The sequence below is a fragment of the Octodon degus genome, unplaced genomic scaffold, assembly GCF_000260255.1.
Source record: "Octodon degus isolate 3935 unplaced genomic scaffold, OctDeg1.0 scaffold00116, whole genome shotgun sequence".
NCBI lineage: Eukaryota > Metazoa > Chordata > Mammalia > Rodentia > Octodontidae > Octodon > Octodon degus.
In genome coordinates, this window is record NW_004524692.1 from 3042882 (window position 1) to 3052381 (window position 9500).

Consider the following 9500-nt stretch of genomic DNA (forward strand, 5'->3'; position numbering starts at 1 on the left):
ATTTTAACAAGTAATTCTCATGCTAATTGACAAACCTCTGGATTTATAATAATCTTCCCAGCATGAAAAGAGCAGTATGGCACAACTTCTAAAAAATCCTTTGTACAGAAATAATTATTAGAATTACTACTTAAAACTTAAAAATTGTACTTTATTTATCTGGAGCCAGGAAATATTTCTAAGACTCTCTGGTTACAACTTTTTTTAATTAACCCATATTTATTCAGCCACTAAAATGTATGATCTATTATAGAAGGAACATATAAAATACATAACATTTTTCTCTCATTTCAAGATATGCACAACTTGACTGTCAGAAAGTTATGTAAATGCGAAAAGTTTAAATGTGAGAATGGCACTATGGGCATGGTGAATGTCACGTGATTATTGGTTAAGTTAATATACAGTGAAATTGACACAAAAGTTTTATGTACAATTTCTTGTGATATATTTTATTTGAGAGAATATATGTGAAATACATTTATGAATACGGTTGTCTTCTGTATCTATGAGGGATTGATTTTAGGATATCCCTGCAAACACAAAAATGCCATCAGTGCTCCAGCACTTTATATTAAATGCATAGCCCTTGGGTAGTACCTTATGCATATCCACCCATTTACTTTACATCTTTTCTAGATTACTTATAATATGTAATGCAATGTAAATTCTACATAAATAGTTATATACATAGTTGCCATATTATATTACTTAAAGAAAACAAGAAAACATCTGTACATATTCAGTACAAGCATAATATTTTTCAAACTTTTTTTTTTGTCTTGGGTTACCTTTTACTAATTACTGGGACAAAATACCAACATCCAAAATGAGGGAAGAAAAGGTTTACTTAGCTCACAGTTAGTGAAGGTTTCAGTCCATACTCTGCTGGCTCCAAGGCAGACAGCAGCTGTTCATGGCAGCAGAAAACAAGGAAGAGCAGAGGAGAAGCAGCAGCTGCAGTGTCCACTAAGCCTCTCTCTTCCTTTTACACTCACTGTGAAAACCGGTGCTCTACTGCAAAGATCAGAGCTGCTCCAAAGTGGCACAGCTATGGACATCAAGGTCCTCCAAAGTGGCACAGCTGTGAAGTGGCATGACAAAGATCAAAAGTCCTCTCAGGAACCTGGGCACAGAAGCCCTCCTCAGCTCTTTTATAGAATGTTTTTGTGCTGAGTCACTCTGTGACGGGTCCTCCCTGCCTTAGGTTGGGGTCCCTATGCCCCAGGGAGTGGAATCAAACATTTTTGATACACAACTGGTTGCATTCATGAGCCAAGAAAGAATCCACAGGTTTAGAATAGCAACAATTTTTGTACATAAAAAATTTCAGGAAACAAAGAATATCAGTAGAGAAAATAACTACTGAAAAAATGAAACCTTGGTTATCTTCAGATAGTGAGATTCTGAATAGTTCTCTACATCAGCTTCATATTTTACAGTATTATATGGATTTTCATAATTGTACATATAATACTTTTAATTAAACTAAGAAGTCATGAATTATAACTGCTGCCAGTCATGATGGCACATGGCTGTAATCCCACCACTCTGAAGGCCGAGGCAGGAGCAAGCTTGAAGTCACCCTGGGGAACCAAGTGAGCTCAAGGCCAGCCTGAACTACATAGTGAGAGATTCTCTAAAAAAAAATCACACATTTTTAAAATTGAAAAATGAATTATTACCACAAAACGAACACTATAAAGGGAAAATGCTAAGACTTCAAAGGAAGCAGAGACCACTGGGGTTGAAATATATAGGCCAAGCATTGTGAAAATTGAACTTGAGCTGGACTTTAGACAAAAGGCAGCAGGAAGATAAGTGAGGACACCCACTGCTGTGCACACGCATCACGTCTAAATCAACACAAATACTGTTACACACTGGCAGACCACACAAAGAGTCATAAACTTCTCAAGAGCTGTTGACATTAACTTCCATAGAACACATCTCCTTAAGCTCCACACTTCTTTTGCTATCTGGCATCAAACCCATGATCTGATCCCATATCTGTGGTTCTCTGACTGGGCTTTGGATTAGGCCTTTGCAATTGATTTTTCTTCTGCTGCTCTTTCTCAAGTACAGATTCAAGTGCTCCCCTTCAGTTACAGTAGGTATCAGACCCACCCATAACCAGCCTCTAGGACCCATGCCTCCTGCCTGGGGTGAGATAGCAGCACCATGGTGCAGATCCAGTCTTCACCATGCTAGAGGAAAATGTGTTTAAGTCCACTCAAGAAAAGCAACATTGATTCTTACCAGGCATAAGATGTGTGTAGAAGTCAGTATTTAGAGTTCAGGGGCAGCGTTCATCTAGGGAAATTGAAGATAAAGCCTTTGCACCGTGAAAGTCCTGAACAGCCAGTGTATTATTTTGTCATTGCTGCTGTAGCTAATAGCCACAAACGCAGCAGTTTAGCACAAATTTATATGACTATTTTCACAGGCGAAAGGTGTAGGTAGGTAAAAATCAACATAGAGACAGGATTATATTCCTTTAGGAAGCTCCAAATAAGATCTCCCTCTGTAGATATAGATTTTTAAAGACGGCCTACATTCCGTGGCCTATGGTTTCCTTACATATTCAAAGCCTGTGATAGCTGGGACAGACTTCCCATGTCATGTCACTCTGACTTCTCTTCTGACATTTTCTTTCTTTATTCAGGACCTTTGTAATTATGTTGGGCCATCAGATAGACCAAGATAAATAACCCCATTATTTTCAGTCAGCTGATTAACAACCTTAATTCCATCTACTATCTTAATGTTCTCTTGCCATAGCATAGCTACAGTTTGAGGTGGTCAGAATGTGGGGGTGTTTCTCCATCATTTTAGCCACTGCGTGTGAAGATTTCACAGAGGTCCTCTTAGTAATGGAAACATGCAAGAATTTTTAACAAATGACCATGTAAAAGAAGAAATAGCACCTATGCTAATTTAGCTCATTATCACCAGAAAAGCAAGTAGTAGTCTTTTAAGTGATTAAGTTCTAAATCATATCATCATGAGATCTATTTTCACTTTTTACAGTTCTATTTAAAGGTAAATGGGATCACCCACCTATAAAAATAATAGATTACACACTAGGTTGATTACAAATTAAACCAATAGAGTTATCTAATGAGGTCAATTTTTTTTTTAATTTCTCAGGCTCAGATACTGTGCATCTGTACACAGAAGGATGCGTTTTCATTTATTTATTTTTTATTCATCTTAATGAGAAAAAAAGATAAAATAGCTAAGAAACAGTTTCAAAACAGATTAGTAGGGTAGTTATAATAATTAAGATATTGCATACTGTTTTTTTCTTTTCTAATTAATTTTATTGAGAAACAGCAATGAGACAGTCTCAAAACTGATTAGTAGGACAGTTTCAACAATTAATACATTGCACAATTTTGTCTTCGTAGTGGTTATTCATAGTACAAGATGCAGATATGATATCCTGTGCAAACACTGTTATTACAAATCTTTCCTCTCATTGAACTAAAAAAAGTAGCTGTATATCTGTCCTCTTTTGTATATACAGATACAAAATGGTCCCTCATTGATATCCCCTTTTTAATTTAGTTTTGTCAAGGATGGGCATTCCATTGTCATTTAAATATCTTAGGTGCATGAATTCAGCAAAATAATCTAATGTAGTCCAATAGTCCCTAATAGTAGTGGGTTATCCATAGGACTGGCGACATTGCATACTGTTGTCTTCATAGTAGTTATGCAAAGGACAAGATGCAGACATGCTATGTATATACAAGATAGTTAGGATAGATATACAGCTACTTTCCCTTAGTTCATTGAGAAGAAAGGTTTGTACTAATATTGTTTAGACAAGAAGGCTGCTTTTATTTGCAGCAGACAGTAGTAGATTTGACTCCACCTATCTCAGTTCTCCATACTATTTCTCTCTACCTTCCCCTGACTTTCTACCAGCCCCCAAATTAACTTCAGACAGGTCTTTGTGCTTTGGCTGACATTCAAAACTGTCACCTCCATGCACACATTAACTCCAAGGCCTCTGTCATCCCTCACATTAAAATTCGATCACTAGGAGTCAGCACAGCTTGACTCAGCCAGCTAAGGGGCTGGTTCTGAGCAAGATGCAGTAACAGCAGACTTCACGTGTGACAACCCAGGCCAATTTGACAGCAGTGCAACACCCTCTTTAGAACTGGTTGCCACTCTTGTTGACCCAAGTGTGAAGGTTGTTCTTTGGAGCAATTCTTTCTGTTTCCCATGAGAAGGGAAGGCCAAAGGTTGCAAGACATAGGTTATGAATATTTTATTGTGAATGACCACAACAACCAAGATCAACTAGTAAATTCCAGAATCCAGGATTCCATTCTAATGGTGAAAGATAACCCTGTGTTGCTTTAAGAGCCACTTTTTAAAATGATAGCCCAAGAGGAATAGCTACAGAATAAGCAATAGGATGTTGGCAATATAGCACAGAATAAAAGCATGAAAATGATTTTGAAGTCAACCCAGTGAGTCTTCATGATGCTCAGAGAGGCAAAATATCTTTCTAGATATCTCAACTATTATTAATCAAAGCAACTTGCTCTTCCATTCTCCCCATCCCTGCCCTTTGCCCTGCATGTCCCCACTTGGGTCAGTTGCATGAATAATGCCATCATCTGTGGTTGAGGGGGTGAATGATGACAATAGCTTAAAAGTTCATTCTGTTTTTACACTGTGCTAAAACACATGAAAACCAGTAAAAATAACAAAAACAAAAGCATGTGCTTTAAAGTTATTCTTTAAAAGTTATTAATATATTTGCAATACATAATAAGTACATTCAGAGAGGGGAATTGGTACATACACATATCTCATTTTGATCCTTTTTAGTTTCCCTTCCATATTGTTCCATTCTCAGAACCTGTTCCTTCCATCCCATAATCTATTTCATATCATCTATCTTTTATTTGCTCTTTAAATTATTTGTTTCTCACTATGTGACATTTAGCCTTCTGTGTCTAATATATTTAATTTAGCATTATATTCTAAAGATGCATCTTTTTTCCTATAAATGATTCCAATTTATCCTTCTTTATAGATGGGTAGTATTCATATATATATATATATATATATATATATATATATATATATATTTCATATTGGAAACTCTTGCAGTGAGTTCCAATCTCCTGCCTGGGTTATGGTACATGGTAGGAAAAGAAAGCACAAGAAACAAAAACAGAGGAGTGCACAGCAAAGATCTAGCATGACCAGTTTTTTTCTAGGAACAAAAGCCAAGAGACACCCAGGCTCTTGGAGGTTAGTCATTACATCTGAGTAAAGGACAATGAGTAAGTGGCAGTGGTAGTGGCTGTTTCTAGGCAGAGTAATAGAGGCTACGGTGGGGCTAGGAAGATCAAAACATTCTTGCAAGGCCATGGACAAGGACAAGACAGGAAGGGCAATAAGAAAGGCAGTTTCCCTAAGGGCCTTATCTTCTTTAGCAGGTCTTACCAGGCCCTGTGAGCACCACAGCAGACAGCAGCCCTAGGGCTTCCAGCTATGACCAAAAATGAGTAGGGTATTTGGAACATTCCAGTCGGGCCTAAAAATGAAGGGCAAGAACAATCTATTGAATGTCCCCTAGACTAAATCTATAATATGTATTTCCCCACATACTCCAGAACATATACTTCCAAGATTCATTTATCTCTCCCCACTCTACCTCCCAGAAGAAATTAGTAAATATGTCCCTTCTTTATGCTCCTTCTGTACATTTTAATTCAATTTAATCTTTACCATAATTTAGAAATCACAACCCCATAAATATATACTCACACTCCTCTCTATCCTGGTCCTCTTAATATATTCTTCCTGACTCCTACAGTGATCATTTCTCTCACTCTCTGGTCTATCGTTGACCACTAGACTTTAGATATCTCATTCATACAATCTCCACTCTTAACTGATCTTTAAGAGACATATTTGAAAGGTCTTGACAACAGGAAGCATGTTTGTCATTAAAATGAGGGGTCCAACCTCAAGTGTGGCTCATAGTTGAGTTCATTAAATGTTTTGTAGTATATGTAATGAAAATATTCAAGGACTCAAACTCCATGGACTCAAGATTCATTTATCACACCCTTTTCTTTTCACTGGGTAATAAATTTGTCACAACGAAAACATCACAATGTCTAACATTTCAGATGGAAGTAGCGAAGAAAGATTACCACAAATAGGACATTGTGCTTAGAGATTATAGAAGTGAAGTAAGGTTTTGGCCATTTTCAAGAATGAGTATGAACTCAGTGTGAGTCACCAAATAGCACTAAGTGATTCTCATGATCAGGAAAATAGGGTCACTAATAAAGCACATTTCACAGAAGTTTTGTGAAGATTACATATTGTGAGATTGTTATGGTTTGTGTCTAGTCATCCCCACAAAGCCTCATTGTAAGTCATAGAGTGGACTTCTAGAGTTTGTGATTAACTCATGATCTACTGGGATTATGGTTATGAGTGCTGCTGGGATTATGGGTGGGAGTACTACACCCAGCCTGGGGCAGATGGCCTGAATACATCTTAAGGAAGACAGACTTGCTCTCTGTAGCCATTGTTGCTGCTACTCCTCCCTGGGCTCTCTGCTCTTCACAGCCGCCACCAACTGCTGCCTTCTGCCTTGTGCCACTCTGCCTTAGAGCCAGCCACATGGACTGAAAACTCCAGTAACTGTGAGATAAATAAACCTTTCCTTCTCTCATTTGGGATATTGGGTGGTTTGTCCCAGCAATGAGAGAAGAGTAACTAAGACAGAGATAATCTGTGAAGTGGAACTTTTACAATCTTATGTCCTCTTTAAGAATTGCTATGTTAAAAAAAAAAAAAAGAATTGCTATGTTAAGGGCCAGCCAAATAGCTCAGCAGATTAAAGCACCTGCAAGCAGGTTGGGAGGGGGGGGCTGATCCCCGAGCCTGTCGTGCTGTCCCGTCCCCAGGGCACTCTGAGACAGCAATTGAGACTGGGTGTGGTGGCACGTGCCTGTATTCCCAGTTCTTGGGAGGCTGTAAACAGGCAGATCACTATTAGTCTGATCTAGTAATGAGACGCTGAACACCCTGTAGCCCCTTCCAAATACACACACAAGAAAAGAATTGCTATATTGTTTTTCTGCATACTAGGAACACTACATTCACTGAGATAAAGTGTAATTTACTTTGCACTTTGTTGCCTAAAGTAATGCTTCTCAATCATGAATGCAGTTTACCTGTAAAAAATGCATTTCCCCCCATCTCTGCATTTAGCTGTCTTTTCATTTCATTATCACCTTAACAGGGATTTTGAGCAGAAGACATTACAAATCCACTGAGGGGGAAGGGTTAAGGTAGGGAGTAGGAGAATGGAGAAGGAATGGGAAAATAAGCAGGTCATGTTAAAGAATGGCCATCCGTGCTCTGATCTACAGAATCTCTTAACAGCCCTGCTAGGTTTCCAGCACCTAATACTACTGAAGTTGCTCTTGCACAGCCTGATATCATCTAGAACTGGATATGACAGTGAAAGACTAGCCAAGTATATGCATTGGTAGTAAAAGTTGGGTGTGATGGCCCACTTCTGCAATCCCACTGCTCGGGGAGACTGAGGCAGGAGGATTACTACTTTGAACCTATCCTGGGCAACTTACCAAGAACTTGGCTCTACCAATATATATATATATGAAGTCCTTGGTTTTAATTAATTCGTATATTAGGGAAAAAGTGGGCTGGCCAGCTAGCTCTGCAGACTAAAGGGTCTGCTTAGGTAAAGCACAGCAGCTCACATTGGATGCCAGGTGTGCCATGACAGCCCCGCCCCTGGGGAGCACTGAGACAGCAACCGAGACTGGGCATGGTGGTACAAGCCTATAATCCCAGTACTTGGGGGGCTGAAAGCAGGAAGATCGCTATGAATCTGATCTCTGTAGTGAGGCCCTGTACTAATACATTAAAAAAGAAAAAAGAAAAAGAAAAAAAGTGAGGGCAATATTTAGAAGAATCTTCATAAGATGAAGTAGATAGGGATAGGTGACTTCTTTCAAACCAGATAGATCTGCTCTATCAAATAGTAGCCAAAAGAGGGTAACCATGAAAAACAATGAAAGCAGGGGGTCACAGTAGCTTTGCACTGTAATTTCACATCAAGAATCGTGATGCTTCCTGCCTTGCTTTTGTTGTCCAGGATTGCCTTTGCTAGCTATTCCCCTCTTAGGTATTTTTCCAGAAGAATTGAAAGTATCATGCCACAGCGATATATGTGAACCCAGGCTTATAGCAGCAGAATTTGTCATAACTAAGTCTTGGAAACAACCCCAATGCCCATCAACAGAGGAATGGATTAAAAAGATATGGTATTTTTACACTATGGAGAATTACTCAGCTATAAAGGAAGATAAACTCAAGGCTTTTACAGGTAAATGGAAGGCCTTAGGTTTAATTCTTATGTTAGAAAAAAGTCTAAAGACCATACTCATAAGTGAAGTAAATCAGACCCTCATGAGTAAATATCATATTGTCCCCCTAGTGTAAGAAATTGAAATAATAAACAAGATACAAAGTGTACAATAGATTTTGTGAAAAGGAAAGAAACTACTCAAAAGGAAAGGATAACTAGGATAGGGAAAGAAAAAACAAGGAAGGGAAATATATATATATATATATATTAGCTAAGATAATTGTATTAATAATTTCTATTCATTGAAAGGAACAGTTAGTGCTTATATTGCTTAATCAATTTTGCATGCCTATGTGTTGTACTCTGAGCAACTACTCTGACAATAACAATATGCAATATAACTATGTTCTTGTACTTTATTTACTTAAGTAGTATTGATAATGCAGAGAATGCTTTGCTTACTTCCAATTCATGCTTAATCAAATGCTAGTATTACCCCTGATTATACGAAACATAGATTATCACATGCAATACTCGGCTTTTCCTGGGTTAAACTGCAATAATAAAACAAACCCAAATATCCATACAAAGCCATATGTGGTGGTGCATGGCTCCCAGAACCCATGAGGCACTTGGGAAGCTGAGTCAGGAGGATCACTGCAATTTTAAGACCAGCCTAGGCCACAAAGTGAGCCTGAACTGTATAGGGAGACTACATCTCAAAAAGACAAAAAACAAAATTCCATACAATAGCCAAGATTTATTTCTCACTCCCAATGCACATCAGTGGTAGCTCTATTTTGTCTCTACATATACTGTTTATTCCAGAATCTAGAGGAACAGGACATCTCTTATCTACTGGTGGCTGAGAAGAGGAAGAAAACTGGTCAGAACCGTAATGACTGCTTAAAACTCACACTTGTATGCCAACATGGGCTGTCTCCACAAGCCTGGTGTCATGAGAAGGAACAGTTCTCCTGAGGAAGGCATGAAGCCCTGTGGTGTGATAATGAGGGTGTAGAAACCTCCAAGAGAAAAATGGGAAGGAATAATAGGGAATGCTAATATAAGCTCCCATAGCAGCTCTCATCTCTGAGACAGAGAGACACGG